Here is a 12,768-nt window from a genome sequence, read left to right on the forward strand (position 1 = left end):
TGTTCACACATAACAAACTTAAAATTTAATTGAAAACTGAATATCTTCACCCTGGCAGGCATTCTCCAAAAGCTCTGTTTATGATGAACTGAAACTCCATCTACCTGTGTACAGAAGGTCAAAACGCATAGAAAACATTTTGTTTTAAGAAATACCTGTCCACAGTCGAGTGTGTTTTACATCGCCGTGATCTGAGAGGCTGCTGTGCAAGAAAGAAGCCCTTTGCTCCAGACACAGCACCTTAAAGCTCAGCTGAAGGTTTCTGCTGATCACATGGACATAGGAAAAAAAAGCTTCTGAAGGAGAACTTTGTGGTCACAAGAAACAAAAAATTAGACTGCAAGCGTATGGTCAAGGTCCAGTGTGTGTGTGTGGCAGTTACGGTGCAACAGCCACGTTTTTTTTAATAACGTTATTTGTATTGCACTTTTAAAAACAGAGTTTACAAAAGTGCTTTGACAAAACAAAGCAAGAATACAATTACAAATACAAGGGACGATGAAAAATAAATTGCATGAAATAGTTGAAGTAACAGAGATAATGATACAAATGAATAAAGTAGGTGAAATAATAGAAATGGAATAGATAGAATAGATAGAATAAGTAGAACAGATAGATGTATCAACACCTCTCAAAACATTAACATTGCTTAAAAAAATCTGAATGAGGTTTTTGCATTATAATAAGGAAATATCTCAGACAAATGGAAAACAGACACACCTAAGTTGTGCAGCATGCCATCATGAAGCCAGAGTTCAACCCTCCAACCTGGATGAGGGAGGCAGGCAGTTCACTGACAGTTCACCCTTTCATTCCTCCGCTCACTTTTTCGGCCAGCTCACATAGTCATGGCCAATGTTCAACCCAAAACATATGCGAGAGTTAAGACGATCCAGAGTATAAGAGGGTGGTGGTGATTCATGTGAATCTTTTCAATAGCCAGCCTTTTCAACGGTGTCACTTACTGAGATTACACCTGGTGTCCTGCCAAAGAAGGAAGCAGATGAAACATCGCCAGACAGACACAATTTACGAGCATTTAGCCACCAACTCTTCATGTCCTTGTATGTCCTCTCCGCACACCGTCTGCCAACCCAAACACCATCACCCACACAAACCAGGATGAGACAGAGAGACACAAGAGGATGAAGGGCCATAAATCATACAGAGATCTCATTAGTTCAGTGTGACTTCACCTTGACTGGACATCTACACGGAAATTCCCACCTAATGTTGTTTACCCAGTTTCTGCAAATGCCATCTGGAGATAAGTTAGGGGTTCATGGAGCACCAGTCATTTTTGGGGGGAGTTTGTTAAACACTTACATCACAGGGATAGGGAGATAGGGAGTTTGTCTTATTTTTGTAACTTCAACTGGATGGCATCAATGTAAGAAGCTTTCAGATTTCAGATTGCCTCTGGACATTTATTTTAAGGATCATTAAAGTTTATGCTTATTTGCTTTCTTTCAAGTGATAATACTCTCATGTATTTCAATTGAATATCAGATTGGAGCCTTTAGCTGGGTGGCTTAGCTTAGCTTAGCACCAAGACTGGAAACAGTCTGCGTACTAAGCTAGTAGCTAGCCTGCCCCTGTCCAAAGGTGATAAAACTGTCCTAGCAGCAACTCTTATGCTAATTACCTCAGCCTCAGTCATGTCCAATGCCCTGGCTCATGGGAGGGGCCCCAAAAGACCCCCCATTCCTTTAAATAATCTCCTGGCGTGGGCACAAGTAAGACCACCAGCGGCCCTGCTGATGGTAATGATGAGACTCTGGGCAGTCATCATCACCTGCTAAAGAGAACAAAATAGCTCACAAGATTACAAGTATCACATACATAAAATCATAGAAAGAATTGCAAAAGGCCTATTTGATTTCTTAATTAACTGACTAATTGTTTAATTATAGGTGCTATAACTTCATATAACCAAGTTAATGATAACCAACAAGTAAAAACCCTAAAATATTTGGTTTATAATTGGGTATGGAGAATGAAAGAAGCAAATCACCCACATTTCAGAGCTCTAACCATCAAATGCTTTGGACTTTTGCGATATAAGTAAATTCCTGAAGTATGTCGCGGGGAGCGTGCAGTGCTGTTTCTGTAGGATATCGAGCTGTCCGTGGCTCTTCCATGGAGATCACATCCTGGGCGACTGCAACCGAGTCATTCACCACTCCATGAACACGCAACAACCAGAAACACAGACAGATAAAAAGAAATCTGACTTATTCAATCCGTGACTTTAGTTAATGGTGGGGGAAACACAACTTTTAGAACAACGACTTGTCAGGCATAGAAAGTGTGGCAAAAAAAAATCATCTTTGTTCTCTTTTCCTTGTTGTTTCTGTTTTCTGGGTTTTGTGTTTGCTGTCTCCCTCCTGTGTTCTTGTGTTCCTGTTTTCCCTTACACAGCCTGCTTTTCCCTAAACACGTGCTCTGCATCACCTTCGTTAGCCCATCCCTGTTCCCTGTGTTCTTTTTAGCTCCCTCCTTGCCCTCTGGCGTCCCCTACTCATTCTCCTCTCTCCATCTGCACCTAATCCCTCTCGTTAGTCCGGTCTTTAGTTCAAACTCTGTTGAGTCACCTGTTGTGTTTGCCTGATGAATGCCTGATGAATCTGGCATTCAAAAAGGGCCTGAGGATTTCTTGAAGAGACTGTAAGAGATTCTTTTTTCCAGGCTTTGCTGCAAAGTTTTAAAATGTATTTAAGTACAGTGTTATGGGTTTTTTCTGATTACCCCACAAGTAGAGAAATTAGCAAGGCTGCCAAGAAGTAGCATATCGACACCTTCAAGCAAACATCTTTATTTGCCACTTGAAACAAATTTCTCCCCCTTACACATCTTATGTACTCTCTGCAAAATGCAAGTTTTGTATATTTTACACAACATTTTTTCATCATCGAAATATAATTTTGCAGTCACAGGAAGTGTTTAGGCTGTGAAACATTCACATCCTGCCATTCGTCTCTTGTAATCTTGGTCAATCTCGGACATTGGTCTTAATTGTACTCACTGTGCTTCCTGATAAGCTAAATACCTCAATGCACATGTAATGTAAATTTGAAATGTCATATTTCCTGTGGGTGGCCCCACCTCAGGGCCCTGGAAGTGGTCTCCGTCAGACCCACGCCCACATGGCTCATTTCCTGCTATAGAACATTGGAGATCGCCCCTCGCATTTTTCCCCGGGAAGCCCCTGTTGGCTGTTTCCTGAGACGCCCCTCACTCTGTGAACAAACAGCGCACTGCGGCGTCTGCCCATGAGCCCATACATTCCTTGACGGACAGACAAATAGACACTTACAATAAACTGTCTGCACATCGATCTTCTGTCTCAGGAGCTGCTCCCACCGAGGATACAACCCAGCCTCCTCCCTTTCCTTTTCCTCCTTTTCTGCAGTTTTACCCATTTGTCTGCTCTTCCTCCCCATCCACACGTCCCTTTGTGATATTTAAGGTGCTCTATAAATAACAGCTTTAAGACTGAAAGTTCAAGTTCAAGTTTTACTGCGGGTTAATGAGATGTATGAAGCGTTATCATGCTGACCAAATGTGATTGCAGTTTCATTATGAGATCTTGATTGCAATTGCCATTTTTTTTACTGCTCCACCACACATTTATTGGATATCAGGCTTTTCGCTACATGTAAATTGTTGGGTTGAGGGCAGTGAGGAATACTCATTAGGTGTTAAATGTGGAATATATTTTCACCTGGGAAGAATTCCAATAAGCGGAGAAACACAATGAGTGTAGATGCTTTCCCAGGTACTGTATGGTGGCTCCTCAGGGATTGTTCAATGCAGAGAACATATTTCCCTATGTTGAACTCAGTACATTTGTATGGGACTAATAAAGATTCTTTCAGCATTCGTCCTTTATGGACCATGAAGATCCCCAGCGGTCACCAGAATCCGTGTTCATCCTCTGGGAACCATGAACATTTCTACTAGAATTTCCAAAGAGCTGCAAGGTAGCCACCAAACGTTTAGTTGAAGACTGTCCTGAACGGAATAAAAAAATAAACACTAGACATCTGTTAGAAATGGTTAAAATGAACAGTGTCACATACAGTCCTCATCAGAACAACTATTTCATCTAGTCAGTCAACTCTTGAAGTAATATATAACAATCCATATTTACCTTTTGTGTTATGTAAGGACCTGCAGTGACCAAAGTAATATGCTAGCAAATGAGTTAGTCATGTGACAAAATCCACATAGGGAGGATCGGCTGGACGGTGGGGTTAAACAAACCTGTGACTTACACCCAGGAGACCGTTGTCTGTGACTGGTGTGGAATCAAATGCAGTGGTAAGTTTTTTTCACTTAATAACTTAGTAAAGTGATGTCATGTGCATGAAGTAACATATATTTCTTGCACATTTGTGGGTAATTTTTTTTTTTTTTTTAACCCAAACCACAATCATTCCCTAAACCTAACCAAGCAGTTTAGTGCCTTGACCTAACCAAACTGTGACCTTAAGAAGAAGCTCTGGGACACTTGTTAATGGTACAATGCAACAGTCATGTTGTTTTGGATTTCTTTGGCAAATGACCCATTCAGTCATTTAGGTATGAGGATGTCTTGGATGTCTTGCTGTCCTGACAATTGACCTCTTGTGGTCAGACAAGAACACTGGTATTGGACAGTTCCACAAAACCCCAGATTTTGTTGTTGTTGTTTTTTTTTGTAGCCAGATATATATATATATATATATATATATATATATATATATATATATATATATATATATATATATATATATATATATATATATATATATATATATATATATAACCATACCACACAGTCTTCATCAGCAGACAAAGTTTGCTCAGCTGTCATGTTAGCAGATATTCGGATTTTCCATTATTTTGAGCGCTTTGGGATTCATTCACAATTCCTGTATGTATGTGATATGGTCAAAAGCTTGATTATTTGCACCGTTTTTTGTTAGATGCTGTTACCAAATTGAAGGAAAAAAGTGTCGAGCTCAACTGTCATGTGCAAAGTGCTCCATAAAGTCCTAAGCACACCAGTACACCTGTCATGTTGCTGCTGATGTTTGCCAGAGAGTTGGAGATTTCTCTTCACTGGAACAGAGTCTTATTCATCAGGGAACACTGCAGCAGACAGTGATGTCTGTTGTGGTTCTGAACAGCAGTTTGTGGTGTCAGTCAGGGATGTCAGTCATGGTGCAGCACCCCCAGATAAACCGGTGCACAGGCACGTATAGCTATCTGTCTGTCAGCTTGACCCCTGCTGTCACAGATTCCTCTTAGGCTCCTGTGCCTGATAGCTTCCTCTCGAGCATTGCGTCTGGAGAATGTTCCTCCGGGGCCCACGCACACACCGCCCGCCATCCCCTCACTCCTTTCTTAGGTTATCCTACGTCACCTCCTTCCTCCCTTTGACCTCTGACCCCTCGTTTCTCCCCTTCCATTTTGAGAGGGGACGATGCTTGCGTGGTGCTGTGAACTGAAGGAAGGAGGGTTAACAACAAAGTTTCTCGCATTCAAAGCAGAGGAAACAGGTTTTCGACACTGAACCAAAACCTCTGTCTTCTTCGGGAACACACACACACACACACACACACACACACACACACACACACACACACACACACACACACACACACTGTACTTAGAGCTCCAGATGCAGCTCCACTTGGTACCAGGCTTTTGATAACAAGGTGTAAGTGTTCTGCCTCTTATCATCACTCTCATGTCAGGGTTCCTCCCACATTCAGCATGCTGTGCAGAGAACGGAGCAGCGAACACGGAATACCTGATGACAGATTTGAAATTCCCAATTTTAGACATTGCCCTGTTGACTGATTGCTCGTCCACACAGCTTAACATGATATAAACATGCCAACTCCCCCCAGAGAGAAACATGAGCTACTCCATATTCACACAGCAAGCCAGAGAAATAGTGTTCATGCCTTTTATTAGTACAACACAGCAACGTAGAATTAGTGCTAGTTTGTCCGTATCTGTCAAGGAGAAGGTGATGAAGCCGAACTTTGTTCAATCCCTCAACGGAAGTCAAAAGATTCATAGTCGAAGATACCAAAGATGTTATATCTGTCAGGCTTTTGGAGACATGTGTATAAAATGTGTTCAGTTTGATTGAAGGGTGACTTCAGACCATTTTACGACAAGATCACACCAGCTGCAACAGCAAATCAGCGTGTATGGTGGAACATGTGACTTTAGAGAGGTGAGTTTGGTGAAACAGGTGAACTGGCAGATTTATTCTGTATGCCTTACCATCCTCACATGATCAACTTTTAAGTTACAGTATGTTAGTATTGGCATTTACAGTGTATGCACGATCAGATTGGGCTGGGGTGAATTTGGAGGCCAGGTCATCATCTTAAGCTCTTTGTCACATTCCTTGGGTCATTCTTGAGCAGTTTTTGCAGCGGCAGGGCAGGTTGTCCTGCTGGGGGTGGGGGGCTCTGCTTTCTCGGAGTGCTTGTGCCATGAGAGGGTGTGCTTGGTCTACGACAGTGTTTGGGGTGGGTGGTGTTTGTCAAGTGGCGTTCACATGAATGCCAGAAGTTTTCCCAGCTGAACGTTGCATTGCGACGAAATGACCAGTGTTACCAGTGGTTTTAATGTTGCGGCTGATCTGTGCTGAACATTCAACACGGGGCAGTCAGTCTGTTTTTCCAACACAATCAAAATGAAGGCCGAGTTTAAAGATGGGTGTGGTACAAGAAAAAGTCAGGGGATAGGAAGTAGTTTTAAATTGTGGATAACTCTAGGCTAGGCTTAGTCTAATCTAAGACATTAGGTAAAACCAGTTGTATGCCAAACAACTGTGTATGGTGCAATGGAACAGATGACATGAGAGAATCAGCACATTAAAAAAACATGTTTGCATTATTTTTAACTACAAGAAGTGATGACTAAATGTCACTTCATTTGGTCTTTAAATCAGACCAACACAGCTTTCCCTGTTTATGCACCGAAAGAAAAAAAAGGAATGAGCGCCGTGTCTATGTGGCTGCTACAGAGAGAACACAACGAAATCTTGAGCGATGAACCAAGGGTTGGAGTATGTGTCACAGCTATTGGTCAAACTTATCCAAGAAAAGAAAGATTTCGCTCTTGCGCAGAGATGCTGCCACAATAAATCTGCTAAGGCTGACACAAAGAATGTACTCAACCCTGGGGAGGATTAGAGTCTTATCTCCCCTGCGGATGGTACCATGTCCAAAGAGAATTTAGGAAAGCTATGATAGTTTGGGAAAGATGCCATGAGGAGCGCCGCACCGCACCGTGGTGGGAGGTTTGAGCCCGGCGAGGAGGAAAGATGCGTAAGGGGGATGCTATGCGAGATGAGGAGGAGTGTGAGGAGAGAGGATGACTGTAGGGTGTTTTAAAGGAGACCCAGGAGGTGCTGAGGAGGTTACTGGTGGGGAGTTGGGGGGGTACGAGGAAGAATGCACACTCGCATTCCTCGCATGCCCGCCTCATTGTAGCAGGCTAATGAGCCGAGGGAGGGAGCGAGCGCTGCCCTGGTCCCAGAGAGAGGACAAAACCACCGGAGCACCGGCTGGCATACAGCGGCTGAGCTCACGGCTGAGGAATTCCAAACGCCGGACATGAGAGGGCAAGGCTCGCCGCCAGCAGTTTTCTACCCGTTCACACACACACACCACACACTGACATACACATGTATATCTGGTCTGACATGAGCCAGTACAATCGCTGATGGGATGGAGATTCCCTTCCTCAACAGAGAGACTAACAAACTGACAGTGTACTTTATATTGATGGTTTATGTATTCTTTTTATTTCTTTGTTTAACACCAGTAATGTGGCCAATCTAGCATTTCATTTTTGGTTTGGATTTGTTTCTCAAAATTTCAAAAAGAAACAAAATTCAAGGAAAATGAAAGACTTGGGTGTGTTCACGCAACTTATTTTCAGTTGATGTGTAATGAACCTGGCACCTGAAAGGAAGGACTTTGAAAAGAAATAACATGGCCATAAACAAAGGAAAAAATAAAACAACATGCATAAATTGTTGTAAAATCTAGTTTTTCAACACATTAAAACATTAGAAAACACTTCAAGTGATAAGCTGAATTATATCTATATTATATATTTTAAAATATTTTTTATTAATTGTAACTAGAGACATTCCTTACTTCAACATGCTCATGTTCTGGTCATTGGCCACTAAATTATTACGTGAACACTCTCTCAGGGGTCCAACCACACCCGCCTTCAAACTTGGCTGGAAGTTTTGTGAATGCACCTTGCACTGTTGTGACGTTATTGTACAGGACCAGATCCATCCAGAGCCAGACAAACTGCTAGTTCCTGCCACATTAAATGTCTCCAGGACCACATTTTGCCATTCTGACTCACAAGCTGAAAACAGAACAGCCGACGCTGTCAAGCCTGGAAACCACCAACAACTGCTGTTAACTTACTTTCAGCAATGTGTTTGTGCGTGAATGCCATGATAGTCTGCATACAATCAGAAAGTTGGTTGTGCTAAGCAGAGAGGAAAGGCTGTCAAAGAGCGTAACAGGTCTAAATCAAACTTGAACAATATAGAAGTTGCATACAATTCAGCCGTTCATGTACAATTGTCCCAGTGCCTCTGCTGCCTCACTTAACAAGACAAGACAAAATGATCGTATCATATTGATCCCCAGACAGGAAACTGGATTGTTGCAGCAGAAGAAAGACAAAAATAAGTTCAGATGAATAGAAAATAGTAAAACATGAACACTGGGAGATATATAGAACTAAAATAAAAATAGATTTAGAGGCTATAGAATTAAAGACCTGTTTAGGAGATTATAGTGACAGTGATATGATTAATAGCGGCAGTCAGACAGTATCTGTCTTTATTGACATAGATATAATATATAATATAATAAGACATATAGCAACCTATAGTACAATATAGCAAATTATAATATAGTATGGTATGTAAGATATATTATGAGGTTAAATAATAATATTGTATATCATTTAAGTCAGTTGAACAGAGGAAGAGTAGTGTGTGTCCCAATGTTCCACTGACGAAGCTGCATGGCGAGCTAAAATTAAACGCCATTTCATTTTACAAAGTCAGCAAACAGCTTTACCTATTGCCACAGTTTTTCCTGCATTAGTGTTGAATCCAACATATTTTTTTTCTACTTCAAAAGAATGACTTCAGATGTTTGGCGTCAACATCGTGCATCCAGCTAGTTGTCCACCACTTCACGTAGCATACAGTAGTTTTACTGATAGGGCACCAGGGCAATAATGGATAAAACAAAATCTGTGATCACAATTTCATATTTCAACAACTGTTACATTGATCTGTCAAACTCATGAAATACTATCCGCAGCCTTCGGACAGAGCACAAAATGCTTTCATAATTTGGGAAGTGAGCAATTTTCTCATTAAAGCAGAGTGATTTTGTTAAAAAGCTGAGTTTCATGTTTTCACATGACAACGAACATGAATGTGGTGCAGATAGAGGGGTAGATTTATGAGCCTGTATCTCCAGCAAACTTGTCTGTTGTTTCTCCAGGCATGTTTTGTTTTTTTTCAAGTCAGACAGCCAAAGTTGCAACTGTATTTTGTTTTTGATTGAGGTGTTCAAATTCAGGCCATTTACTGGATCCAGCTAAAAAAAACATCAGCATTGGCGTTGGCCTCCAAACGATTCATATAGCAGTGTCAGAAGCCGATGAGCTGCCTCAGACACAAAAGCGGTCCTGATCAGCAGTCTATTAGTGGAACAGTTGACATCAAAGTGGACGGAGAGAACATCCTTCCGTTTTGAGTCACAGCTGACAGGCAGACCAGCGACAAGTAAATCAGTCACATTCAGGAAGCCCGGTGGCATATCCTTCCCTCTCTCCCTCCCTCCCTCCAGCTGACATCTTCTCTCAGTTCAGTGAACTGCTGATGCGCGTGGATCCAGCCAGGTTGCTGAGGTGCATCGTCCAGGCCACATGGAGGTAATAGAGGGTGAAATCTACGAGGGAGCTCCGGGACCAAACTTGCTCTTTAAGCACTAGAACTAACACGAAATTCCTCTGACCAGCTGCAGGAGTGAGGACGGCTGCTGGCAGTCATGCATATAAGGCACGCTCAGACATTCATGAGTGCTAATCTGACATAACTAAGTCAGTTGTTTACACTTTAATAATAATAACTGTGTCTTAAAGAGAAACCAGGAGACCCTGACATCATAATCCAATCAGGTGATACCAACTTCAATCTTTGCTTCAGTGCGGCTGAATAGTTGTCTGAAATGTGAGTCAAACATCAACCACAATGACACTCTAATAGCTATCTGAGCCAAGTGTAAGCAGTTCTTGCTGTGGCCAGATTCACAGTAGAAACCCTGCATGTTGTCTGTTTTTTTTGTTTGCATTAGCATTCCCAGGTTCTGCAGCCTCCACTGTACTCTGGTTGTGACCCCAGGAGCACACGGGGGGGGGGCGCGCTCCAGACTAACTTCTTTCACCACTGTCCTGACTTAAAAAAAAGTGCAAAATCCAAATGTTGTTTCTTTACTGGGGAAACAATTATGGGTGGTACTTCCGTTGCTTGGTGTAACCAGCAGTAACTGACACACAAGATGGTCGCTAAACTTTGTCTCCGCTGTTTGCTGACGGCCAGGTAGTGTACAGTCGGACTATCAGAGCATTTTCACTGACGGCAGCTGCCCGCTACAGCAAAGTTTTCCCACACTGAAGCCAAGATGAGCCGAGCGCCATTTGAGCTGTTAATGGAAAAAATACTGATCGTAGCAATGATATGAAATGCCGCGTTCCAGATCAGAAACAGTTCTACTGGCCATCACTTCTTCAGGGTATTCATTATCTCCCAGTAACACTGCATAGTCCAGCCAGATAATGCAAATCTAAATGCACAATTACACAGCAATCCTGAGATCACCGAGTGTTACGTTCTGAAGATCTGCAGTCGGAGCATGACTCCTCATGTTGTGGGCATCTCTTTGAAGCTTTTTTTATTAATGAGTCCTAACTGTTCCAGTGGAAGGAAACACCCAGGAAAGACTCCACACCCCTGATGTTATCTCTCCTATTTTTTTTTCCCTCAGACTTCCCATCAACAGCCAGTAAAGCTCGTGTCACGTCCCCGAAGGCTCAGCAGCAGTTCGGTGATTACAAAGTGATTTTAAGAAGACTTTGTAATCATCTAACTGGTGTTGTTGTTGCACTTTGCATTCAGAGAAGGATCTGGATTAAATCCAGTCGTGACCCGTCAGTCAAGGGAGATTTGGAGCTAAGTGAATGGAGGCATAGTAAAAGTGCCCTGAAAGCAATTCCCGGGATGTTTGTGGATATCCGTTGCATGGCTACAAGGGACAGAGTCAACTCGGTGGTTCCTGCAGGGGCGACAATCTGGCCCAACTGCCTTACTTTAATCCAAACGTCAAACACAAGGCCAGCTGGACCGGTGTGCCCATTTCTAGAGTAAATTAAAGCATCATTGCGAGTTAATGGAAATGGAACAAATGAATATTCATCATTTAAAACTCCCAGCACAGGAAAAGACACAGCTAGTGATGGTTCACCAAAGTGTTTGTTACGTAGTGTGTATGAATGACTTCTTTATCCAATTGCAAAAGCAGAAAGAAAATGGAAAGAAGCTTTTTTTCTTTTGTTAATGCCAATTGATATGAAAATGTTTAATTAAAAGAAAGAAAGAAAGAAAGAAAGAAAGAAAGAAAGAAAGAAAGAAAGAAAATGTTTGAATGAATGAATGAAATTTTAAAACACAGTAAAATGCCTGAAAGATTAGAGCACAGCTGAATCTCTTCTTTTCCTTGAACAAAGACAACTGACTGACTGAGTTGATTGTACATCCTACAATAAATGCCACCTGCAAAGAGAAGCCTTATTCCAGCGCTGCTGAACTGAGACCAATGATGAAAGCCTTATTTTATGATCATCTGATCAGGTAACATTAACGTTTTTTAACAAATGTGAAGAAAGGGGCAAATAGGGTACAGAATATCTGTGTCATATGTGTCATATTATTCCAAACAAGGGCAGGCTAATGTCAAAATTATTTAAAAGATTCCTTGAATAATCATTTTGCATGAAAACACCGTGGAACAGTTAGTTTGTGTTGGTCCAGTCAAGTTATACACTGACAATTTAGAGAAATGCTCTGCAGATACAACAGAAAGAAGAGATGGTGAAACACTTTACAGGATGTGTTTGCTGTGCACAGCTCTGTGAACTCCGCTGCAGCTGCTCTGCCTGGTGGTGCTGGTTGAAGATGTGGAAATATACTGGAATCCTTTTATTAAACATTTTGTCGAGAAACAGTATTCTTATTTCATCATAGGTGCACACACATAAAGGATGAATAAATGGTTTGCACCCGTCTCCTTGTTCTAACAACAGGCACAGTTCTGCCATGAATGCAGCCATGAGTCAAAAAAATCATCAGACAGCTTTTTCCAAGTCCCTCACGGAGGTTATTCATGATTATCCTGATAACTGTAATTCACAGCGATCGACTAATCAAGAGTGTTTTTATCCTGACTGCTGATAGTATCTTCTATCCTCCCATCCCTTCTGTGCTGTCATGGCTTCAGCAGCTGTACTGTGACGACTCCTCACTGCTCCTGACAACCAGGCGGCTGCAGATTCCGTGTGGGGCCTGCTCACAGCATTAGCTGAGAAACACATCAATAAGCCACACAGAATTTAAACCTGCAGTGCTTCTATCACTGTTGCATCAGT

Source organism: Acanthopagrus latus, chromosome 14 (genome assembly GCF_904848185.1).
Source record: "Acanthopagrus latus isolate v.2019 chromosome 14, fAcaLat1.1, whole genome shotgun sequence".
NCBI classification, from domain to species: domain Eukaryota; kingdom Metazoa; phylum Chordata; class Actinopteri; order Spariformes; family Sparidae; genus Acanthopagrus; species Acanthopagrus latus.